Consider the following 27,523-nt stretch of genomic DNA (forward strand, 5'->3'; position numbering starts at 1 on the left):
TACCGCTACTCCCACTCCTCCTTTATGCCTTTGAATATGGCCATGTTCCCAAGAGTTGTGGCAGCCACCTTATGGCCCTGAGGTGACCAGCACAAGAGCCAAATACCAACATACTGAGGATGACTGTGCAGAAGATGGAAAGAACCTATCATCAGTGAGCTACAGAATCCATCCTGGATGTTCATACACCTAACACTCTTCATAACACCTATTCACATCAGGCTGAACATCCACAGAACACAGAAAGCAAGATGCCAGAACACCCAAATCCTAGAGTGAAGACACTGTTGCAGCTGAATCCCCTAACCCTGACCCCATAAAAAAAAGGAACAAAGAAATATTGGTTTGGGGAACAGTGTGTCAAAGACAGCCAGAAAAACACCCACAAAGGCAGGTATCCCCAGCACTTTGGCTCATCCTACACGGTTTGGAGCTGTATCTGGGAGGTGCTCGGAGGTGCCCCTGTGCTCCCAGTGTTGTAGGGAGGGGCCACACAGAGAACTGGGGGGAGAGTGCTTCTCTGCTGTGAAGAAAGCGGTTGGAGCCTCAGGGAGGTAATAGATCAGGAGAAGAGGCAAGGTTCCCTTAGTGACTCCCACAATAATCATCTTAACCAGCTTTTATCTGAACAAATCTGTGAGGTGAAGCGAAATGGCCCAACCAGGATCATCGGCACTGGTTCTGTATCACCTACCTACCCTGACTCCCAGGATGGTCCCAGTGGCAAACCACTCTTTGGGGTATGTCTCTTCACTCCCTCCCCATAAGGTCCCTCCAAATCTACTCATTTGTGACCACAGTTTTGTAAAGTACAGGCAAAGCACTAAATTTCAAAAGTATGCTTGGAAGAGGGGAACTGAAAATGCAGTAATGAGATGAGCTGGCAGAGCAAGCACAGGCTTGGTGCTTTACCAGCAACAAAGAGAGCTTAGCAAGTGCACAGAATCAGCCCACTCACTTTCCTCAAATTGTGACCATACCTTCATTCTAATCATTTATACAAAAACAGTATACATGTTATGCCTTCATCATGCACTTTTATCATGTGTCATGTAACTTTAAAACACTTTCATTTATTTGTGTATTACATTATTCTAAGAAATATGCATTGATTCATGGCTTCTGAAATTTTAAAATCTGAGTTCAGGTCAAAAGAAGGAGGAAGAAAAGGAAGAATCAGGAATGGAGGAGAAGAAGAAGAAAAATAAATGATTTTCTAACTAGAGGTCTCCTTACAGATTTCCTCATTCTATGCCCTTTCCTATTCAGGCAAGGAATGGAGAAATTAGTTTTGTGCCAGCACAAAAATCCATATTTCTACAATTCCCTTCCAGTGCTGTTCTCAAGCGACTTATCGTTTTAATTTCAACACCAATTTGTCAGACTGAAGGGTGGGAGAATTTTAATCATAAATTATTTGCATGGAAACACATGAAGAACTTGCCACAAAAATATACATTCCTTGAAATATGTAAAAGTATTGCTTTTCACACTTTCTAGCTCTTTGATTGTAGTGGTATCTGTTAGGCTCATAATAGACCCATGGACTTAAGAAGGCTTCTCAAACATAACCATGCCGTCCCTCAGGGGACAAACAAGACTGACAAATATTCAACCAGAAATACCGTCTAGAATCACAGTGTTTCTGATAAAGGAGGTTTCTGTTTCATTTAATCACCGAAGATCTTGTGAGTCCAGATCAATCCCCCCACATCCTCAAGGAGGGGTGCAGGCAGGGGGAGGCGGGAAGGAATGTCCCAATGATACTGTGAGGCTTCAGGCATTTCCTTCAGCTCTGCCTCCCAGAACTTCCTTTCCAACCTCCTGGTTCTCACTGGTTTGCATCCTGCATCCCATGGCTGTGTCACTGATGTCCATATCTATTCAGTTGCTACATATGAAATTTGGACCAAACATCAGATCCTCATCTGGACAGGCTTTTGGAGCTCCCTTGGCTCTGCTTTTGGCAGTGAGCCAATCCCACCTACCCAATGCCCCCTCACTCCCCAGGTCCTGCTAGCCCAGGTCAAGCCCTTTGAACCTACAGGGGGATTAAACATTAGCAAAAATGAGTCAGCTTTGCTTTGAAAGGTAGGCAAAGGGAAACAAATGGAGAATGAACATAGATTTGGCTTTGGTCAACACGCCTAATTTGGAAAACTCCTATGTCTTACCTGGAAATAGCACTGTCCTAGGACTTAGAAAACCTCTAAATAGCTGGATGACCCTTATCAAGGTAGCTCAATTTTCTAAAGTGTGTGATCAAAAGATCTGGACCACTCAATCCCCGAAGTCCCCTCCAGATCTAAGATTCCATGGTTGGATGAAGTAAGTGGCTCAGAAAGCACAGGTATATAAACTTTCTAATAATAAACATTTCTTAAACAACACAAGATGATGGGGGAGCCCAGGAGGAGGCACCAAGCAAACAAAAATCAGGATAGCTAAGTTTTCTTCTGTTCTCCCATCCCTGTCTGAGAGAAAGCAACCAAGATTGGTTTTTGGCAGGCTGATTAGCAACCTAGGGGAAAATCAAAAGTACTTACTTACAGGATTCCTAACCCCAGCCATTTCCCCAGCTCAGTGAATGTTAAATCATGATGAGGAAGGTAGATTTGAGTACTGTAATCTGATTCTTTTAAAGTTCCAGAGGCTTTGGTTCAGAAAGAGCACATTACCAATTTACATCCTATTTGGAACGTATAAATATTGTTTTAAAAGGCCCAAACTTAAAGCATCTATAATAAAATAACAATTCCCCTGGGCTATATTCAAGTGCAGCACAGAATATATATTTTGTCTTAATTTAATCACATTCTCAATAGGAAAAGAAGTACAACAAACATACAAATGTTCAGATTTACCCTGCTAGAGTAAGAAGGATATCCAGAAAGTAAGGCTTGTCCTTGACAAATTCTGTCTTCCATTTCCCTGACTGATACATCAAATTTCTGCAGCTCTCCAACCAGTTTTCATTTCCCAGAAGTCTTATTCCTAGCTGACTGTCAACTATTCCTTCTATAGATAATGGCTTTTAGCTGATACTGGTTTAAGGTGTTTCTTTTCCCAGGTGTATTTGCATATATAAGTGAAAGCTTCAAATCATCAGCCTTAGGTTTAAGAAGCTGATTATGATATGGGTGAGGGGAAGGGGGCGAGTAGGGTAGAAAATAGGAAAGTGTTTTGGTGGAAAATTCTCAATTTGTCATCTCCCCTTGTCAAAGTCTGAGAGAGAGAGAGAGTTACAAACAGACATCAAGGTACTTAAACCAGAAACTGTCACCTGCTGGACTTTTAGATTTCTTTCAGTTACAAGTGACAAAAGCACAAATCATCTTGAGCAAATCTGGGACTTTGCTGGCTCATGATAGGAAAGAAAAGAACAATAAGACATGGGAAGAGCAGGGATGCTACTGAACCTCTGAAACTATTGGAATTAGGTACTCAGATGCACAGTGGGCTTTTACTCTGTTTCCCATTCCTGCCTCTCTGCCTGTGCACTTCTTCCTCTTCCCCTGCAGAATGATTTTTTTTTCAAATGAGAGGGTACATAACCTTTGACAGTTGCTAAGTTTTACATCTTACAGACTTACCCCTAGAAAGAGGCTGCCCTCAAGCTCTCTCTGGCCCCCAGTCCACCCAAGGAAAGTACGCATGACCTCAGCTTAAATCAGTCCTGGGACCAGTCAACTGGGGCCAGAGGGAGGGCTGCTGCAATTGGTTCAGTTCCCAGGGTGGACCCAGCAGGTAGAGCCTGGGAATGGAGACATGAAAGGATACTCAGGTGTTTATTCCTGTGTTAACTATGAAGATGAGGAAAAGGGAAAGAGGCACTTCTTAGCAAAGGGATCCTGGCAGACAGTCCCAGGTGCCAGATGTCCTCTACAACTGGCACAGCACAGTGCTGCTTAAAGACCCAGTGTCTCACATTGGCAAAAAATCCTCACTCCGTCACTATGGAACACCACGTGGTTTCAAGTCACTGGGAACTATAAAGAACATAGCCTTCTTGGGTTAAACGTGTAATATAGAGACAGCAACAAGACAATATCATGGGGACACCCGAATAGGAGAAAAGGATTTGGTAGATACCACGTGTCATACCGGTATCCACTGATCCACACCTACCAGACAGTCTCTGGGATTTCCAGAAATAGTTGATGGTGGGGGCAGAGGGAGATTTGCTGGAGGCTGGAGTTTCTGCAATAGTAATTAGGTGCGAGAGCTAGCAAAATAAGAATTAATGCTACTAGTGTAGGGCACAAGGGCATAGGGTTAAGAGCTGGGGCTCTGGAGCTAGACGGGCTGGGTTCAAATTCTTGCTGCACCACTTCCTAGCTGTGGGATCTTGGGCAAATGGCTAATGCCTCTGTGCCTCAGGTTTTTCATTTGAAAAATGAGAATAATAACATTACTTACCTCACAAGGTTATTTTGAGGATTAAAATATGTAATAGCACTTTAAAAATTTTATTTCTCAGGTAGATACAGAGACCTCTGAAAACTACAATATCTCCAGATCCAAAGGCATGAATTTAGGTAAAATTTAAAATATTAATAGGATATTTCAGGGCAGAGAGTTATGCCTAATACCTCAGTCTATCCAGCATATAGACACCTACCTACTCTGATTTTGAGTTCACTGTGCCAGGCAGGAAGGAGTTATTTCTAACTCTTACTCTCCTCCTACCATATCTCTAAAGGTCTGATCTCAAGTAGCTTTTTGATGGCTTAGGAATTCTTGGGCCCAGGCCTTGAAGACCTCCCAGTTTGGGCCCCATCCCCACTGATTCTGGTCTCTGAAACCTGGAACTTCAGAGTCTCTAAGAATTACTGGGGAAATGTGGGGAAGGAGGGGGAAATAAATCCTGAGAGGACTGAGGAGTATCTCACAGTGGCCCGCTGAAGGAGATAAGAAATAAAAAAGAAGAGTACACATTTGTGCAGCCTGGCACAGTGGTCCAGGCTGTCCTGGAGACAAATGATAACACCCAGCTGTCTTCCAGGACAAGGTCAAGGCAAACAATTCGTCTTTGGCTACCTACCGTGGTTCTGAAATAACAGGGAGTTAGAAGACAACCAGGTTAATCCAGAGCACTTAAAATCAAAGCGTGGCAACATCCAGGTCAGCTGCACTGCTCCTTCCTGAAGTCAGGAAAATGTCAGCTCAGATACAAAACGGAAAAGTGGACTCTTTTGAACTGTTGACTGAAGATAACCATGGGTTGTGAGTGCAGTGAGTGTTTTTCTTCCTCTCTCTCTTAAAAGGAAGTTGCTAAACTTGTTACTGGAAAGAGTCAGATTCCTTAGATTGTTCCATATGCCCAAATCTGACAGTTACACTGGCACACTTTGATTCCCCATTTCAAAAATGTGTGTGGAGACGCAACTGAGCGGCTTCCATGTCACATCCTGTTCTCTCAATCCAGCTTTTGACATTTGCAGAGGACTCTTCCAAGGGAGTAAACTAAGCACAGATAGAACTCAGTCTTTTCCCTTTCAGCCATCTCTTCCTTTAACATATTCTTCATCAAAGATGCACTAGAAAACACTGTCTAGTGCGTAGTGAAGGTGTAATTTTTCAGTTTCTCACTGAGACGCAGGTTGGCAAATAGGTTAATTTTAACTTCACATATTGCAAGGTGTGTGAATAGAACAGCTATATCAAGAACAAAATAGAGCTGAGAAGAAAGAGCTGCTCTGAACCAGTAGGCTGTTTCCTCCCTAAGGTCACAGAGGGCACAGGGGCTATTGCATTGACTGCTGAAACAGCACTGAGTTAAAGAACTTCAAAACTATCTGCCCCTTTGGTTCTTATCAGGAAAAGAGAAGTGTGTGGAACATGAAAGAAAGAAAGAGATACCCAAACTTTTCATGGATAATAATTATAGCTAACATTGATTAGGTGCTTGCTGCATGCCATGCACCAGACCAGGAATATAACACACGTGATCTCATTGAATTCTTACCACAACTCTATGAGAAAGGGACAATTTCAATCTTCTTTTGTAGATGCGGAAGCCAGGGCTCAGAGAAGTTAAAATATTGCTTGAAATCACACAACTGATAAATGGTGGCAGTGAGATCTGCACCAAGGTCTGTCTGGCTTAAGAACCCATATCCCATTTCTCTATCCTGGCTTGTGCCATAAACCCAAAGATAAGAAAAAATTGTTTGCTGTCAGCCTTCAGTTGCTTGAGGCCTCCTGCACAGTTTAGGGATTACCCTCTCACCTCTTTCTTCCTGGCGCCCATTTGTTAGATCCTCCTTCAGAAGAGTGAGTAAATAGAGGCTATGGGCCAGGGAAAGAGGAAGAAGCAAGCAAGTGATTTGACGCACCTGTTACGAAACCCATGGAGGAAGTAATTAAAACCAGTGGGTAGGGAGATTTAGGGATTATCTGCATGTTTCAGTTATCAAAAGTGTTCACTGTTCTTCATAAACCTACATAATCAAGTTGGCTCCAGAGCAGTTTTGTTTGCTTTGCCCTTTTACCCACCTAATTAGCCTAGACAAAGACTTCACCTCTGATTTTAGATGAACAAAGTCATTCTGTATGAAACATAACTGGTTCTGCAAGTCGTACAACAGCAAGGGCCCACCCTTAGATTAAATACAATTTAAGGCCAGTAATGAGCAAGGTCAATAAGTCATTTTAAGGCCTCTTACTCCTACTGCCTACCTAATTAGGGTGTGTTTATTCATTTTCACATGCCAGAAAAGTCCAAAGGAGATTTTGCTCATCTTAATAAAGCATGGATCTTAAAGGGTGTTGCTTCAATACAACCGACTTAGATTCACAGTTTTGTCATTCCCTGGGTATAGACCCTTGTCCTAGTGATAGAAAACACACACACACACACACACATACACACACACACACACAAATACATACTCAAATAAATATTTGCAATGATAATATATTGACTCAAGTAAAGCTTTGTTAAACACTTTGTTTAAAAAAAACAATATTAGCCTGAGGATATTAAATGACTGTCTTGGGGGATAAAGGCAGAATGCTATTCCTGTTTGATTTAGGGGCAAAGCAGAAAGCTAGGGCAGCATGAAGTGCTGAAGTTTTGTAAGCTTGTATATTAAAATAAATATTTCTTCTTGGATGAAGTCACAGTTATCTGAATGCTTTGGAAAAGAGAGCTCCCTTTTAAATCTTTCTGACAAAATTCATCCCTTGAATGAAATATATCTATTCCCACAGGTCACAATAGCCATTGATTGATAAATGGACACTGTGGCAGAAACTGCCAGCTACTCACTAAAATCCATGTTTTCCACTTCTTCCTGGGAGCACAGGTGGCCTGTGCTTCCCACTCTTCTCTGCAGTTAGAGGTGACCATTTAGCCAGTGGAGTATGGGCAGAAGTGATGGGTGCCACCTCCAGGCCCATAAGAGCCTTCCATGCTTGCTCCTCTCTGCCCTTTTCCCTACCAGCTGTGTACTTGGAAGCCACATGTTAAAGATGGCACAGCTTCCTTATGCCTGGACCCTTAAATGACTTCATGAAAGAGGGCCACCCTTCTGCCCTGTTCACTTGCCCAGTATCATCATGTGAGCGAGAAATAAATTTCATTGTGTTTTAGCCATAATATATTTTGGGGTCTATTCTTATGGCAGTTAGCCTGCCCTAATTAATAGACACATTTTTCAGGCAAAAATCAGCTCCAAATCTATTATAATCATTTCAGTTTTGACTGACCTCCTAGGTATGACTCAGTAGAGGCATTAACCCCCTATAGCTAAGTCCCTATTGTTATTTACTTAGCAGCACAGCTACATGGAGTAGCTTGACTGCAAATCAACATCTGTAAATCAGAACATCTGCCCTTGAGACTTTTCACTTAAGACTCATTTTGAAAAAACTGTTGGTTTTCCTCTGTACAGGGAGCCTTGACACATGCAAAGTACCTTTTCTAATTCACAGGCCAAGAGTTTCTAATGATGCCTCCATCTTAGTCTATCTAGAGAATGAATACCTATGTCTTTGAAGTGGCCCCCAGGAAACTCACAATTTCATATAGTAATTGAGTAAGATTATATAACTTTCTTTAAACAAATTGTGCATCAATTCCCATCTCAATTGAAGGCATAAAAAGAATTTTTAGTTTTTTTGAACAATGTGAAGACCAACTAGAAAACAATGTGCATAAAACTAGTCTAAGGTAAATGCTGTTTTCTTCAATATTCCATGCAATTACTCTGAAATATTTTTTTAAAGTGGTTTCAAAAAACATTTTAAGATGATTTTTAAAAATCTGCCTAAACAGCATGTATAAATTATCTTTTGAAGTATGCAAATTATTTGTTCACATACAAGAACACCAACCCCCCCTCTTCCCCATCCTCCCCTCCCCATTATTGAAGAACAAATATTCTCAGGAAATTATTTGATTCCCTAGTTTCTATCTTCACAGATTGCTGAAACAGGAAATCAGAATAGGGTTCAGAGCAGAGACCAGTCCTAGAAATTGGGGAGGGAGATTAGGAGGAAGATAGAAGAGAAAATATGAGGGGAAAGAAAGAAGAGCTAATACAGCAGAAACTAACACAACATTGTAAAGCAATTATACTCCAATAAAGATGTTTAAAAAAAAAAAAGAAAGAAAGAAGAGCTAAGCTTAAAAACAAGAGAAGGAAAGTGCCATGCTCAGACAAACAGGCAACATGGAGCTGGGAAAGGGAGCTGAGGGTGTTGAATAGTTAGTTATGCAGTGACTGAAGGGGAGGATGAGTCAGGGACACCACTTCATAGGCTGCTTGAAGCAGTTCAGTAATGTGACCAGTATGTTATGGTTTCATTGATCCGTGAATTATAAATTCAGAGTATATTAACTTTTAGTGCTCAAATCATAATAGTACTCTCTACAAATGAAGTTCTCATCCTCCTTGCCCAACGCCTGCAAATTGCTACCCCCACGTTATTTGTGGAGCCTCCAAAGAAGTGGGTCCTTTGTGCTTAAAAAACAACTGTCCACTAGTCACCAGTTGGTGTCTTCCAACCAGTCTTTTCCATGGTTGATGTCCACTCCTTGACTTGAAGGAGCCTCTTGGTTGCCACTGATAATACATCCCTTATGAGATCACCAGCCAGCTCAGGGGTGAGAAGTTGAGGGCGCTTATGGCTACAGTAAAATGAAAAAGTCAAATGAATGACCTGGGGCTGGACATCCACCTGCCTTCTTACTCAAATTCAGCTTATGTTAATCACTGGCCACATTAAGTAACTGTTTGGTGTATGTCCTCTCCATACTTAGTTCATCCTCTGTTTTCTCTAATCTTGATTTCTTTGTAAACATGTCTTGAAGGCAAAAGGAATCTGATCTCAAAATGGATTCCTGTTTTGGTTTTTGAGGTCTGCCAGTAATTTGTACCATCTAAGGACATCAGAAGCAGCTATTTTGACCATAACCAGATGGCTGCAGCTTCCCAAATTATCTGTATCTTCACTGTAACATTTTTTCCCATTTGTTTTATGAAACTTTTTGTGACTCTCTTGGTATCTTTTATTTCAGCAATGAAAATTCCCCCAGGGAACATCTTTACAGTCTCCCTCTAAGCTTTTTCCTAGTAGTTGTAAATTGTGAGGTTAAATATGAATTAAATAATCTGTTCAACTTTATAATGCTGCAAAGAAACATCAGCAACTTCCCAGTAGGCCATGCTAATTTATACAGAAAAGCTAGGTTGGATCCAAATCTCAATGCTTCAGTAACCATGCCCTGGCTCCTCAAAAAACCAGCCTCAACTCAAAAAAAAAGAGAAGAAAGAAAGAAAATTTAAAAAACAATAATATGTACTGTGTGTGCATAAAGTTTTATACATATATATTTCATTTATATACATTATATATGTATATAAAACTTTATGGAGCTACGGTTACACAAAAGTCTAAATTTCAGCCAAAATTGGGAAGAAGATGAAAAGAAGACCCTAAACTCTGGTAACTGGACTTTATTTGGAGTCATTAATAAAAACTGATTTGATTAGGAAAGGATTTCAATGGAAGCAACAGAAAAGCTGTAATTACCGTCACTGGACTGAAACTCGCTATAAGATTATGCAGTCTCTCTCCTCTCTCGCTGAGACATGCTCCTCTTTAGAAAGACAGCAAGTTTCATCCCCATCTCTTCCTTGCACAGGGCAAGGGTGATTGAGAAGTCTACACGTGACCAGCAGAACTATCTTTTGTACCCATTCCAGTACTTCAGCTGAATCTTTGTGCAGGCTGGGGTTACTCTGGCAACACAGTGATAAATAATACCTCTTTCAGTGTAGCCTGCCCTGGCAAAGGCTTCAGTGGCAGTTAAGGAGGAAACCAGATAAAAAAGGGAAGCTGGAGGATGTCACTGTAGAAGCAGAGAGGGTTGGAGTATTAGTCTGCATTTTTCCGCACCTGATTTACATTTCTTATGCTAGTCCTTAAGTATATGGGAAAAGATCACCAACTTGGGTTAAGAGACTGATCTGAGGAGTGGCTCAAGGTCATTCTTTAAACCTCTCTGGGCCCTTGTTTGTTCCAACTGCAAATTAAGAACAATTCCTTATTATATTTCCAGGGCAACTCTGAGAATTTGAGATGCTAACACACTGGCCATTAAACATTTGCATTTTGCATTGTCAGGATAGGCTAAATTATGCTGAGGATAAAAAAAAAAAAATCTAAACTAAAATTTTTTTGCTCTAACATGACACAAGTTGATTATCTCATACACAGTCCAGGGCCGACCTGGGCCACTCTCCAGGGCAGCTGTTCTCCAAGCAGCAGAATAGCAATCCCTGATACTTAGATCCTAGGGCTCCACCATCTCCACACATGTCCTCCTCCATGACAACCGTGGCAGGAGAAGAGACTAGGAACTCACAACCTGTCGGCCGGCCGGAACTTGTCACGTGACTTCTCCCAAGTGTGGGGGCAAGTTTTCCCACTTTTCAGGTGAGTTCAGTGAGAACTAAAAGTCTCGTCTACAGAGTTCTGTAAGAAAGTACATGTGATACATACAAAACGATATAAAATATCTAAGAAACCATAGATAACAGTACAGGGAGTTTTAAATATGCTCACAAGTACCTGAGAAACAGAATCTTTGTGCCGAAGACTCAGCTTCGTGCCAGGAAAGCTTTAAAGAATCGTAACAGTTCCTTCTCTCAGAGAGCTTTCCTTCTTATTGGAAAGACAAGATATCCTTCAAAGAAACAAGGCAGCTGGAAATAGTGAAAAGAGCTCTGTGTTAGGAGCCAGACTACTTGGATTCTACTGCCAGCTCTGTCGCTTACTAACTGCATCATCTTGGGCAAGTACCTTGGTCATTCTCAGGTTTTCATCTAAAAACTACATAATTTTCAGCAATGAAAATTCCCCCAGGGAACATCTTTTCAGTCTCCCTCTAAGCTTTTTCCTAGTAGTTGTAAATTGTGAGGTTAAATATGAATTAAATAATGTGGTGAGGACCAGATGAGATGACTGGCATGCCTGAGAACTGGGAATGACAAAGTGTTATCCACATATAAGCTGTATCTGGAGAACAATACAAAATACTACAATAATAGAACTTGAACAATTTATTGAGCATCTACTCTTTTACAGACTTTATACTTTACATAGGATTTCTCTTCTTCGAGTTTGGCTGTGGATTTAAACAGGAAGAGAGAAGGAAGAGAAACTCAGTTACTCAATTCCATGTGTGGCGAGTGGCTTGAAACAGATGGAGGGGCTGGATTTGTAAGAGTAAGGCCTACTGTTAAAGACAAAAAGAGATGAAAAGTTTCTGGAGAAGTGTGGTTGCACAACAATGTGAATATATTTAACATTACTGAATTGTACACTTAAAAATGCTTAAGATGGTAAATCTTATGTTGTGTATTTTACCACATTTAAAAATTTTTAAACAAAAGCAAAACAAAACTTTTCAAAAAGAAGGTAGATCTGAATAGTACAGATGGTTTCTGAGAAACCAGAGTGGTTGTAGGGAAGGGCCCATTGATGGAGGAATTTTAAAGGCAGGTTGACAAGAGTGGCCTAGATCCAGGTGTTAATAGGAATTTGTAATAGGTTCTTGAATAGGAAAATGACATGACAAAAATGCTGTTTAACAAGTTTAATTGGACACAATATTCAGGATGAATATTTATATCTGGAGAGAGGCTGGAAGAATGGACCATATACAATTATTTCTTGAATCTAGAGAAACGTGACTAGAGCCTCAGCCAGGGAATGGAGAGGAAGAAAATGTGGCTGTGAAGACAAAAACCAATATATTGTGCCACTGATTGGATAAGGAGGATAATGGAAAGAGGAGAGTCCAAGATACCCCCAAGTTTGAATCTGGAAGATGGCAAAAATGACTTTGCACCTTTCATCTGCTATCACGTAAGGAGGGCCATCTTAAATATTCTGACACAAAAGGAAAATTATATGATTACTTAATAATAAAAGGAGAGCTAAAGACAAATTGTTCATTTTAATCTCTTTGAAGTGGCCGCATGAGCTCTTCATTAGAAAAGCGGGATTAAACTAAGGTTTAAACTAGGGCCATCCCCCTTGATGGCCATCTCCCCATTATCTCTGAACAAGTCCACAGTCCTGAGCATAACATGCAAGGCCTTGGTTAGTCTGGCCACACCACACTTTCTTGAACCTTTAACTCATTACATCCTCTCATATGACCTCATGCTTCCCACACCAAACTGCCTCAGGCTTCCACAAGCAGGCCATGCAATTTCTCACCTCATGCCTTTGCTTCTTCAGTTCCCTCTAAATGGAATGCTCTTTCCTTTTTTGTGAAGGAACTTGCCGTGCCTTGCCCTGTGCCTCAATATGACTTTGTTCTTCTAGCGTATTTGATTCATTTGATTTGGGATTATGACTAACTGAATACATGTTCTTCTATCTCTAGGGTTACCAGTTCATCTGGATTTGTCCAGCACCATCACCATTTTAAAACGAAAAGAACCGTGTCCCAGGAAACCCATCAGCATCAGGCAAACTGTTATGGATGGTCACCTAACACCTTTATTGTATCACAAGCCAAAGGACAGAGAGAGCAGCCTAGGTATTTCTATAAGCACTTTATTTGTATTGTCTCAATTTCTATAAGCACTAGGTATTTCTATAAGCACTTTAGTTGTATTGTCTCAATCATCAAAGCCACCAAGAAGAAAGGTGTCATTATTCCATTTTATAGATGAGGAGACAGAGGCTCAGAGGAGGTAAGTAATATGTTTGGGAAATGGCAGAGCTGGGATTGGAACCCAAGATGTCTGATTTTGAAACCCATTCAGTGAAGAGCCAGACATCAAGGAATTGGAGCAGGAGACTGACAAGTGTTTCCCCAAACCCTGCTTTTCTTAATAAAGGATTATTTATTCTATATTCCAAATGTGACAATGACGAGCTCAATCAATGTTAATTGAACTGAGGTTAACTAATTGGTAGACACCTAATGTGAAGAAGAAGAGAAATGGATAAAGAATAAGGGAGTCAAGATAGAGAAATAGTAACTAATTTTCCACAGTACAAAGGAAAAAGAAGGATAGCAATGGTGCTTCTAGTTAGAGCTTAAGATAAAATTATATCTAGTCTGAATGCTCTCCCAAGTCTCACCTCCTTTCAATCGGATGGAAACCAAGCCCTTTTTTCAACATTCTCTCAGAACATTTCCAATATTACTTCTCATTATTCTTATATTATTCCATTTGCATTTTAAGCATACAGTGTAAAGGCTGGAAAACAATGAAACATGCAAATAAGGAAGCTGAAAGTGTTCTTTGAAAAGTTAAGTGATGAAAAGTAATGGCATTCAGGTTCTTTAAATGCAATACATTATCTCTTAAATCGACTTTTCTGTTCCTTTTCTACCTTCCCCCTGCTTTTGTTACCCTCTGTGTTGAAAAAAATGAAATTCTACAATAGTATTTTTGCAGGGTAAAGTAATTTTTAGAGTTTGAATTATTTGTTTTTAATCTTAACCTGGAAGAAAAATTCTATAACAGTTCTCCATCGTTACTATTTGAGATAGGTTATCAAATTAATCCAGATGCATTTAGTACTGAATATTCTTAAAGTCTGGGCTATCCTGAAGGTCAAGGCTTTTGCCCTTCTTAGGCCAGGATTAATGACCTGAACTCCACTAACGGGTGTTTTTAGCCAATTGGATCATCACATGGCCATTCAGGGCATCATTGTGAGGAGCTACATTTTATAATTTCTGTTTACATAAAGTAAGCTTTTAAATTGTTCTCTCTCATAATCTGCAAGCTCTTAGAAAAGAAAAAAAATAAATCATTTCTACATTATTAACCTGCTATTTTAAAGTGCCCAAAATAGCCCTCCACGTGGATCAATTGAGAATAAATGTATCCTCATGATGACAGTAGGGACAGTGGTAGCAGAAACCTTCTTCAATGATGCTAGAACAGTCAGTAAAGCATTGTGTATCTATTTTTAAATAAATCCCAAATGATCTCTGCACTCACAGAAGGCCTATGTGAGCCCAGCCCCGATCCCCTCATTGTAAGCGCTAGGCTCCTTCCCTTCACTCTCACAGCTGAGCCCTGACCAGAGTCTTTCTAGATTTTGGTTCTGTTCTCCTCTGCCCCTTGGTAGAGAATCTTGGAGAGCGTCAGCCCTCAGGCAGTGTGGCATCAATGTAAGAAAATTATGTATCTCAGTTAGGACATTTGGTAAGATGAGTCTTGAGGGAAGCAGGAGGTAAATGAAACTTATCTTTAGCTTGACCTTTAGGGTTTTATAACCTCCTCATTGGGTAGGTTTCCCCCTCCACAGGCCTTCTTTCTTAGTGCCCATGAAGGGCTCCTCCTACGCCTCCTACCTGCATAAGCTACTCTCCCCAGATTTTCACCAGTTCTTCTCCCAGGAGTATCTGCATTTTAAATACAAAAAGTCTCCCCTTAAAAAAAGAAGCAATTTAATCATTTTTAATTATAAAAAGATATATACTTACTTCATAAGATGTAAGGAATTATAAAGAAGAAAATAAAAATCACCCATCATCCCACCATCTCTGGATGGGATATATCCTTCTGGATTACTTTGCAAGCTTACATGCCTATACAAGTGCTTGAGACCATGCATAACCTGCTTTTTTCCCCTGTACTATCTCATTAATAAGGGCCTTCAAAGGTTTTTTTTTTTTTAAGTGCCTTAATAAATGCTGGCATAATCTGATTCTAACATTTTGTCTTTTCTGGTAGAAAAAGACCTGCTGATCAATCTCTCTCTCTCTCTCTCTTCCTCTCTCTTTCTCTGCACCTTACCGCCAACACAACATTTGGTCAAAATGATACAGAGAACACTCTTTATTCACAAAATAATCACAATTCACTCTTCAAATAGGATTAAGAACAACCCACCAAATATGGCAGGTCTATCTGCCCCCTACACTGTGCTCTCCAAGGACAGATGCCAGGTTCTGGTCTTCCTCTTTGTGCTCCTCAGTGCTCAGCACTTGGACATTTTTCATGCACTGAGTGGGCTCTTTCAAGCTAAAAATCCACGTGTTTCAGCTTTGGCAAACTGTTTTCTCTTACTGCTTTGAGTATTTCCTCCCCTTCATTTTCTGTCCTTTTTTTCCAGAAGATGTTGGACCTCCTGATTTGATCTCTTATCTCATTGCATTTTGTGTTTCTATTTCTTCTTCTTATTGTTTTATATTCCAGGAGATTTCCCCTACTTCATTTTCCAGCTCTTGTACCAAATTTCTTTTATATAGGTAATAATATTTTTATTCTTTAAGAGTGCTTACTTTTCTGATTGTTCTTATATCATGGAATATTTTCTTGACTCTCTTTATTTTGCTTTTAAAATTTTATTCTGTTTCCTAAATAATCTTGGTTTCAGTTTTAGTTTTTTTCTGTTTATCTTGGTCTTTCTCTTTCGTGGCACTATATCTCTGTGTGCCTTGTCTGTCCTATTACATTAAGAGAAGGGGATTACAAGGCTTCTGGGGAGCTCCACTGCTGCTGGATAAGCCAATCTACTTCTTAGGAGAGCTCTCCTCTGAGTAGGAAACCTAATAGGGAACTATGTGTTCATGGGTAAAACATAAACTTGCAGCTTCATTTAAAAAGTGAGGGTAAGAGCTACCTCTGAGGCTACAGACCCCACCCTTACCCACCACCCACAAACAAAGAATACAGGTACCATCACCAAAGGCTTAACTTTCCTCCAAGGGTTAGTTCATTTATTCAAGATATGGAGTCTCAGAATATTTTCCTGGGAATAAATGACTCTTTAGGTTTCTAGGGATAGAAATATACAAAATTAGCAAAGATGCATAGTCTCTTACCCACAATTCTGAAATCCAAAGACCTCTAAAAACCAATGTTTTTTCCTAAGTTTGGAGCTGACTCATTAGGTAGCAAGCCCAACCTGAACTGATTGCAACTACATACAGTCTTTATTTGTCTACTTAGTGTAGAAATATTAAAGGGTTTGGTTATGAGGTGCTGTCCCAGACCTTCCTGGGGTGTTATGTAATATATGAGATATATATTCCCCAAGACTGTGTTCTTTTAAAGGGTTTTTCCAAAACAATAGATTGATTGCTCAAAAGGTAAACTAAAGAACTGATTTAGACTTTTAAATGGTGCTATTTTAATAGTAGTTTTGTTGTTAAAAGTTTTTATTGGTTGGTTTTGGTTTTTTCCATTTATACCTATGAAATTTCAAAAGAAAAAAAAAGTCTTAGGACTCAGTTTTAGCCAACGTACCCCGTTTATACACAAACAGAAAATTATCAGTGATCCATTAATTTATTTGTTTTATCACTTGGAGTTGATTCTATATTGAGTTTTCTTGTCCTCTTCCTGATTTCTTTTCATACCTGGACCAGTTTTTTAAAGACCTAGGTCTATTCCTCCTGACATGTATATAATGGTGAGGCAAATTAATTTAAAATCTATAGTGAAATACCATGGTGAAAAAAAATGTGAAAATGAAACTTTCGTTTAGAAATGGTTCCTCAGCCAGAGCCATTCATATTGGCCACACATAATTCACCATTTATCTCAGTTAGGCAGAATCATTTTTCTAGTTGCATGTGGAGTCATAAGGTGGAAATCAGATTAGCCTCCCTCTTAACAGAGCCCAAAGCTGTTAATAATAAATCCAAGAGATATAGTTTAATTAAAAAAAAAAAAACCTAGAAACTATTATCAGACAGAAATCACCTAATAAAAAAAGTAATTTATAATGTACATCCTAATTAATAATTTACTCCTAGGCTAAAAAAATTTATCAAAAGTAATTACAATTAAAATACACTATTTCTCCTTTAAGGATAATAGGATAACACTAAGAAGCTAGGATAATCTTGAGCAACAAATTCAACTGCTACTATCTCCACTTTCTGTCAAAAATTATAATTAAGTTTTAATGCTACTTTTTTATACAGAGGTGTCTTTCCCTCAGCTAACAGTCCATTAAGCTGGTAATTGTAAATTTACAAATGTTAAAAATTTCTAACCATAGTCTAGTATAATTCTACCCAGGAAAGCTATCCATTAATTTACAAGGATTTGGAAAACAATAGCCAAGTGCATAAGACTTGAATGAGAGATTTAAATTGGCTTAAATTAGGCTACATTGAGTTACTGACCTAGAACCAATTTCTGATTAAACAAGAGACTTCAAGGAAGGAGATTAAATACAAGTAGCCTCCCCCAGGCTATAAACATTACAAGAACAGGAACTTGGTACATATTTTTCATTGTCATATCCCCAACCTCTCACACAGTGCCTAGCAAAAAAAAAAAAAAAAAAAAATCACACTGAAAAATTATATATTGCTTAAATAAATGAAAGAATAAAGAATTATAATACATACATATATCATTGTACTGTACAACTAAAACTAATATAATGTTATATGTCAATTACATCTCAATTTTTTAAAAAATACTTTCTCCTAATAAACAATTTTACCAAATTAAAGGGAAAAAAAGAATTCCAGAAAAAAAAATGTGAATATAAACAGTTGTGCTCGGTGCACAACTTAAGGAACAGAGGACTTATTTTCCTCAGCTGGGGGCAGGTGCTGCTGGCTGATAGCTGTCAATAGTCAGCCCTCTTCAGGGTTTGCATCAGTTGAAGAGCACTACGTCACCCAAAATCACACCCCTCTACCCTAGGGTGGCCTATATCCAGTGACAGATCTTTATGGGTAGAAAAGGCCCAGCCTCTACCCTACAACTCTGAACAGATTATCCTATATGAACTCCCTGTAGGTCTGTCTGAGGACTCTTGTTGAAATTTCATCATAGCTCAGTTTCTTTCCTCTGCCCAATTCTGCCTCCTTCCATTTCCTTCAGAGACATTGATGCCAAGAGCACTCCCTAATAAATCTCGGATATGCTAATCTCCATTTTAGATGCTGCTTCCCAGGGAACCCAACCTGTGATAAGAGGTTGAGAAAATTAAAGATTTAGAAAAATAAAATACTTTTAAGCATCATTCCCTAAATCTCTTCCTCCATTATCCAGAGTACAGCTAAACTTAATAAGCCAGTAAAGAAAGGCTGGAGAAGGAAGATTTCAATTAAGACAGACAAGAATCTCCATGGCAGATCATTGGCAATGGTATCTTATTTGAGACCAGTGTCTCAAAACAAGGATGGACCAAGTTTGCCTGCTTGATATCTGGGAGCAGTGGTATCCCAAAGGAGTATAGCATGGTCATTAACAACATGGAATTGGGCATCCAACTGACCTGGATTTGAATCCTTTCTCCACAACTTGCTGGTTGAGTGACCTTGGGCAAGTTACTTTTTCTAAGCCTTGTAATGGAGATAATAACACATAAAGTTGTGAAGTGCTTAACAAAGTACCTGGCACCATAGTAATCACTCACTAAATAGTAGACATTCTTACTACTTTTTAAATATTTATTACTAAAAAAGGCAGAAAAATAATGCCCTTCGGTTGTCAATCTCCCAACCTAAAAACTAAATGACAACTATTGTTGCCAAGGGGGAAAATAATTCTCTGCATCTTAGTTATCAGCACTCAGAAACGAGAACACTGAAAATTCATTCACAAGGAAATAGAGAAAGAGATATGGGTAGAGCTTTAAACCTGTTTGCTTCTTGAAGGACGGATGATGGATGGAGTATTTCTTGTTTTTGGACATAATGTCAAATATAGTGCATGACCTTTGGAACAGGGACTGACCTTTTATATCCACATGCAAAGGATATGGACACCTCAGTGAAGATCTGGTCATTAAAACTAAGTGTAGGAGACTTCCAACTTCCACTATGACAGAATAAGGAAATCAAAAAATTCTGTCTCCCAAAAGCAACTCTAAAGCTGGACTAAACAGTCTAAAACATTAATCTAAGCATTCTGGAACTTAACCAAAGACATATAAGAAACTGAGAAGCATTTATTCATGAAAATGACTAAACTTTGGTAAGGACAGCACAAGTCTGTAGCATTTTGCCTGGGGCTACAACCACCCCTCCTTCAATAATTCAACCAGAGTGGGACAGGCTATGAAAATAATAAGCACTGCTGCTGCTGCTGCTGCTGCTACTGGAAAGAGCTCACTCGATTTAGAGCATTGTCAGTTTAAAAGGAGATCTGGTGGCAAGGAAGGGTTAGGGCTCCATTAGCCTGATATTGCTGGCCTGTTTGAGGCAAGCAATGGACTGCTGGACTAGCCAGAGTTTTAACAGAGAGTTGTGGGAAATGGGACATCCACAGAGGATGTGATAAACTTCAGATATCCTGGGTTGACCAGAGGCTGTGCACGTGCACAGCCACCTACATGTTCCTGGTTGACAGAGCTGAGTCTGGGCATATGAAGAGGAAAAGCAAGAGAGCCCAGCAGAAAGTAAAAGCTGATGCAGACTTGAAAATTACCTGAAGTTTGAATACAGTTTCTGGCCTACACACAAATCCATTAGCAGTGAATAGAAACCATACTGACTCAAGGTATTTGAGGGCAGCCTCTGATCAATCATTGGCTGAACACTAAGCTACATAGGCATATAGATGATCCCTAGGAAGTCAGGCTTAAAAATAAAAACAAGAAAAAAGAGGAAAAAGAGTAAAGGCATCAGGGGCCATGCATTGCAGGGGAGACAGACTTCACAGATTTATTCCAGACAAATTATTAAACAAACAAACAATAACAAATCTTGGAAAAAATTCAGAATCCAGAGTTGCTACAAGAGATTATCAAAAATGAGCAATATTCAACAACAACAACAAAAATTATGAGTATGCAAAGAAACAAGACATTATGACCCAAACCCAGAGGAAAAAGCAGTCAATAGAAAGTGTCTCTGAGATAATCCAGATGTTGGATTTAGCAGACAAAGACCTAAAAATGGTTATTATAAATATGTTCAAAGGATTAAAGGTTTTTGGGTTTTTTTTTTTGGCCACACCTCATGTCTTGAAGGATTTACCTCCCTGACCAGGGATTGAACCCGCTCCCTCAGCAATGAAAGTGCAGAGTCCTAACCACTGGACCACCAGGGAATTTTGCAAAGGATTAAAGGAAACTATTTAAAGAATTAAAGGAAAATACGATGACAATGATTCAGCAAAAAGAGTATCTCAATAAGAGATACAAATTATATAACAAAAAGAACTAAATGGAAATTCTAGAACTGAAAAATACAATTACTGAAATGAAAAATTGACTAGAGGATTTCAACAGAAAGTGTAATATGGCAGAAAAATATGGGAGATATTTGAAAATAAATCCACAGAAATTATCCAAGCTGAAGAACAGAGAGGGAAAAAAAACAACAACAATGCAATTAATGACTAACTTCTCATCAGAAACAATGGAGGCCAAGTGATAGTGGAATGATAAACTCAAAGTATTTAAAATGATTGAATTGTACACTTGCAATAAGTGAATTTTAAGATAGGTCAATTATAACTCAATAAAGCTGTTTTTTAAAAACAACAATAACAACAACCTAAGAGTAAGAGACCACAGCACAAATATACTTGGAACCATTTCTGGAAGTACTCTACCACACTCCCATTCTCTCCTTTTACTCTCTACTTTGCTTTTTTTCTTACTCTCCGTTTTTCTTTATCTTCCATCACCATTTTTTCCTTCTCCCAGGCCATTATTTTTATGGCACCTAAAACCCATGGAGATTACTCAAATCCAGAAATAATACTCAAAGATAGTCTTTGAGTCACAGATATTCTAAGATGGGCCTTCTCCATGTTCAGATTTTTCCCTTTTCTTTCTGAAGGAAGAATTACATTCTCACTGAGCAGTCTGACTTCATAATTTTTTACAAAAAAACAAAAACAAAAAAGGGATGAGCTGGATACCCAAAATGATGATTTCAAGATGGCTAGCATTCAAAAACAGCTTAAGAAACCCAAAAGATAGGTCTCATATGCATACTTGGCTTTGGCTACATGATTTAGCACCATAGCAATTTTTATGTAAACTTAGATATCTCAAGTTAATAGTCAACTGGTTTGTTATTTATGCCCTTGCTATTTATGCTGATATTTTCCATAGAAAAAATAACTCAATTGTATTTACTTCGGTGCATTAATTTGAAGCAGGTTTAGAGGGGGGAGATTCCTTGAAAATAACCATATACTAACAGTAGCATTTTCTGTAAGATTAGTCAGATACAGGAGAAACTGGGCAGCCTTTCAAAATTAAAGTTGAACATGACAGATAGGGGCTAGCATCAGGTGGGAAAAGTTACACAGTGTTCTTGGAGCTTGGTGATGGTACTGTACTGGCCAAGCTGGTACACTTAGTTGGTGCAGTATGCTACAAGGACATTCAAATTAAGCTCCTTTTTACAATGCTGAAAGGACATAATGTGATGCAGGCTTCAGAAAACAAACTTTTATCAAAAATGAAATATCAATTATTAGAATTCTGCCCAAGCCAGCAGCTTGATCTGGTGGGGAACTCTAAGGCAGCAGGCCCTAATAACAAAACCTTGGGCTGGGAATCAAGAATTCATTCTGTTTCTACAGCGGTTATGTTACCTAAATTGTAGCATTTGCATTCTTTGGTCTTCAGTTTTCTCATCTGTAAAATGAAGGTGTTAGCCCATCTGGCCCAAGTCCCCTTTCAAGCTTAAATATAAATAAAGCTTATAAAATAGTCTCTAGCCCCACCCCTATTTTGTTAATTGCTAATTCATTTTTTAAATGTTTGCCCAGGACTGATTGTTACCCTTCCTGAACAGTTTGGCAGATGATGATCCTATAGCAGATCACGAGGGCTCCGAAGACATCAGAGAACAACTTGTTACAAGAATTTACCAAATTCCTTACATTTTTAAGGAACTTCTGGAGCCCAATCATGACTGGATATGAAAGGGCTTGAGATTAACATCCACAAAAAAATGCCTCCAGACATTTTTGTCTTTTGTGGAATCGTGTCTGGGTTTTTGTAACAAGATATTTTAAATATTCCACCCACTTTCCATGGAATTTTTTTAAAGGTTTAGTCAGATATGAAGCAGAGATCAATTCACCAGTCTTTTCTACCCAAGTTATTCGTTGCCTGTGTATCTCACAAAATGTATCCCCTTATGCTTTCAACATTCTTTTGGAATGAATTTCCCAATGAGGGACTTAGGAAAATGCATACTGCAAAAGCACATACTGCAAAAGAGAGTCTACCCTAAGGTGTTCTGTTTCACCTTCAACAGGTAGTCAACAATCAGCAAAGAGAAACCAGGCAAGAGATGAGGAGGAAAAGAGAGAGAATAAAGTCACAGATTGAGAATCTGGTCAATCTGTTCCCTACATAGAGAAATAATTCTATAGTAAGGAACCCTATTGCCCTCTATGCTCCTTAACAGAATCAAAGCTCCTATTTCTGTATTTTTCTGCAGGACCTCATTGCCAAGAGGTTTGTGTTTCAAGCTAGCTATTTCCCTGAATCAACTGGTGGAAATTCTCTAATTTGCATTAGCTCTAGTCTAGTCCTGGGAGCTTGTCCAGTAGAATAGGAACAGGGAAATTTGCATTTGGGCTCACAGATTTTTCACAGTTTAATCAGCAGGTGAAAGAGAATCATCTCACAAAATGTTCTTTATCTTTAGATGGTCCTTAGCTGTCAGTAACCAAGCTCTTCAGTGAACACGTTTGACTAGAAAGCAACATTTGCTTTGCTCTGCAGCTGTTGAAGAGTAGCCATGTTGTAAGAACCTAATAAGAAACCAATACTTTATTTTAGCAAATGGTTATTGTCTTTCTCTAAACCATCTCTATAATGTTACTATTTATATTTCTTCTACACAAATTCAATTCTTAATAAATCAACCAGAAATAAACTCCTTTTATTGATCATTCTCCCCCTGCCCCCTCCACATAGATCCAAGGTTATTTTACTACCCTGGATTTTTATTGACTATATTGATTCTCACCAAGAATCAGGGATGAGGATTCAACTGAAGATACATGACAATTGGACATGATTCAGGGATATTTTACTAGAAGAAGTTCTTCATGGTCATATATTCTTCCTTCACCTGATCAAAACTTATATCAGTTCTTATGGTGAGAAGGATATACTACCATCTGTGATTTTTAATGAAAGATCATCCCAAGCCATAAGAAGCAGCTAACCCTCACCACAGCAGCTGGGCTGTGTCTCCAAAGAGAGTTATAGGAGAATTGTTGCATGCATAACATTGCTTTGCAAAAATCTGATTAGATACAGTGTGGTAACCGAAAAATGTGAACAAGCACAGCTTCAGAAAGTGAGATTTACTCTTCTATTCTCAGTTCCACATACTTTCTGGATTTCATGAGTAGAAAGTCATTGTTTCTCTAATTTTCATAGAAATGACAGTAAGTTATTTTACGTTATCTATCTGGAAGTAAAATCATGGAAGTAGAAAATTTACATGGAGTTATGAAAAATAAAGCCGAGGTTATTCCCCTACTGTTGCCCATAAAGAGGGGACAGAGAAGGACAGGCCATACATAGGTGGAGTGCTGTATCCTTTGTATGTGTGTGAGGTCAGAATGGAATCACAGGAAAACTAAGACATTGTAAGGCAACAAAAAGTAACATGTCTAATGAATTTTAAGAGGAACTAAACTTTTCCCACCATGTTCCTTGAAACAAAGTCTAAAGAGTCATACCATTTTAGAAGATTAAGGGAACAAAACCCAGTCAAGTGCAAGGATGGCAAACCAAGGAAGCTACAGGGCCCAAGAAGTTGTTGCTATTTGAGAATGCAGGCTCCATGTTGCCACATCTTTCCATTTCTTAAGAGATACTAGAAATCTTAGGTAAAATTTCCTGACTTTTAAAACAATATGTAGCCCAAACAAAACACCTGTGCACTTTAGATTTAAGCCATGAGCCCCCTGTTAACAAATCTTTCATTTCAGACACTGAGGCTCAGGAAGTTTAAGTTCAAAGTCCAATAGCTGCTTGTGGGCAAATCCAAGCCTGGATTCCAGGTCTCTGTGTTCGGTCTATACCCTTCAGTATAACTGGCTTACCCTAAGTATGTCAACAATGTAAAGACGATGGCAAGGAAAAAAGGGGAAAAAATACAAGTGGATAAGGACCCTTCCATTCTTCCATATTAGTACCCAGTTTGCACTGTGAAGAAACGAATCTAAGCCTTCCCAACATGCGTGCGCTCTGCTATAAGAAGCAAGATGCTTACAGATGTGCAGCCACAGATCCTTTGAGAGATACATAATGATACACAGAACACTTCTCAGATTAAAATCTGACTCAAGGAGTACAAACCATTTTCTTCTAGGATTATGACACTTTCTCAAAATGACAAGCGTGTTGACATAAGGCAATAAACACAACTGACCAGTATTTTCTAAGACGTTTTACTCATTAATGCCTTGAAATAACAAACACTATTTAAAAACCTTTAAAAATAACTCGTCCTGCAGTATTTACTTGTTCCTGTTGAGAACTGAGAACAAAAATAGCCACTCATGGAGACTTGCATAAGAATAATGTGCTACATCTTTTCAGTAAAATCGCAACCAGATGTCTAAGGTCAAAGGTAAAAGTCACCAAACTTTCGCAAAACAAGATAATGCAAACTCAGGGGGATTTTTCATTCCTGCAAAGAAAAAAAATGTAATGTTCTATGTAAGAATGTTACTGGGGAGTAGTGACTTGCATCTTGCAAGAGTGTGGAATGCATTATGTATGCATAATAGGTTTGCAATAAAGTTAGGGACTCATTTTTAACAGGTTTGCCTTAAAGGAGCTTTCAGCGATGGGTTCTAAGATGAGAATTTTAGTAACTAATACTACAAATATTGTAAGTACAAATCAAACATTTTTATTTTTAAATGCATATATTCCTATGCAAATAAAATGTGATATTTGTAATACATAGACACAATATATTTTTATAATAAAGTTAACAAAACATGGCTTGGCCGAATTCATTGGCTGAATTTTTTTATTTATTTTATTTAGAACTGTAAAATCAATAAGGAAAAATAGTTGAAAGAAATTCCTTTACAGACGAGTTGACTTAATTTCTTATAAAATATTACTGTTTAGTTTGTCTGCTTTCTGCCATTGCATAGTCTCAGAAGACTCTGAGAGTATGAAATAAATTATACTTACCACAGACCATACAACTAAATGTCCTCTTACGTTATCTAAAGGAATCAAATTAGAACACGAGCACTTTGTAAATAGCTGATCATGTGATCAGACATTAAGCTAGGAGGTCATTCTGTAAGGATGTAGGAGCTTTAAAAAGATCTAAGAAGACAGGAAACTGAACCAATAACTAAATACTACCATGATCTCATGCTTCATTTTGGGAAACAGTGTAGTGGCAATAAAGAGAATTTTAGGACTATTTTAGATACAAGTATGCAAGGATGGTGAGCTTGCTGTCTGCAAAGGAGCTAACTGTTCCTTTATAAATGTCAGAACCAACTTCAGAAGGTTCTGGGCCTATATAACATCATCTCAAAAAATAACAACTATTATTATAGGTCATACTGCAAATGGTATTTTGAATCATACCATCCATACCAAATTAAATTTCCAAAAGGTAAATCATGTGCTTCCATAATTTCAGTGGCATATGTCTAACCGAGTTCTTAAGACCCAGCATTCTCATAGGCAACAAATGTTTGCTCACTGTTTTTTTATTATATTTCCCATCGTGAGAAATAATTTTGCTCTCCCAAACATGCCATACTTCTTTAATGAACATGAAAATGTTCATCCTTGTATTACAGCATTTGTCATCTCTTAGGGATCAGGATCTGTTCATCTTTATGTTTCTTACTATCTAATGGTGTACTGCACATAGTAGATGCTTAATACATGTCTGTTGATTGACATTCATCAAATCCCCCTTTCGTTCATCCATTCAATCAATCAATCTAATATCTACTCAGGTAACTCAAATCAAAAAAGAACACTGAAATATGAAATTTGTGCTATTTGCTTCATATGCTTTGATACATTTTCACCAATTAAAGCTTTTTTAATCAAGTTTTCTGTATTCAATGAAGTACATTCTCTCTCTTGACATTCCTAGATTTAGTGTTGCAATCAAGGGGAAATAAAATACTGATTTCTAATACTGTTTATAACAGGAATATGGTTCTTAAATCTCTTCCCTACATGTAATGACATGTAAGAGTTCCATCTTCTCATGGGGAACTTACAAGGATTGCAATACCAATCCCTTGTGTCATGAAACTTTATCCCCCAGTGTCTGGCCAAATTTAAATTGGAGCACATTCACTGTGCTTTCATAATCCAGCAAAATGCAGGCAGGAGTTCTGGGACCATTTGCTTCATCTTTCTCAGTTAATGGGGCGTCCCTTCCCCCCTATACCCTAAGAAATCCTATTTGGCATGGTCCTCAAGCCACCGCTGCTTTTGGATTTTCAGTTAGCAGCTTGAGCTGACAGTGTCAAAGTCCTACTGTGTTAGGGCAGAGACTGTGGCCACTCTCTGAGAATCACACCTTTACTAACTACCTACCTCATACAAATCCATATCAGTTTTCTAAGCAGCATACGGCACCAGGGAGAGACCAAAATCGGAAAGTAGAAGACCTGGTTTTTCGTCCTCACTGTCACTATTTTCAATCAAAAAGAGTAACCCTTTAAACTTATCTCTTCATGAGTAAAATGAAGAGTTTGAATAAAAATGTTTTCTGAGATACCTTCCAGAGTTGAAAATCTACAGTCTCCATCTCTTATAGTTTTCTCTTCTATTAAATGGGGACAGTGTAAAGATAAAACTACATAGCAGACATACTAGATCAGAGACTTTATTTTGTCATTGCTCTAGCCCAAGTGACCAGGACAGAGTCTACTACTTTGTAGGCACCCAATAAATATTTGTTGAGTGAATCATTAGTTGCTTTGAACAGGAACAGCGTGAATGTGATTCCTTCTTAATGGTTGCTACCCTGGTGCTAACCAAGGAGAGGATCTAATAGTTCTGCCTGTCTACTGAGCAGTATCAGCCACAACAGCTGTCCCACACTTTATATCTTGCCTACTTA

The sequence above is a fragment of the Eubalaena glacialis genome, chromosome 1, assembly GCF_028564815.1.
Source record: "Eubalaena glacialis isolate mEubGla1 chromosome 1, mEubGla1.1.hap2.+ XY, whole genome shotgun sequence".
Taxonomy (NCBI): Eukaryota; Metazoa; Chordata; class Mammalia; order Artiodactyla; family Balaenidae; genus Eubalaena; species Eubalaena glacialis.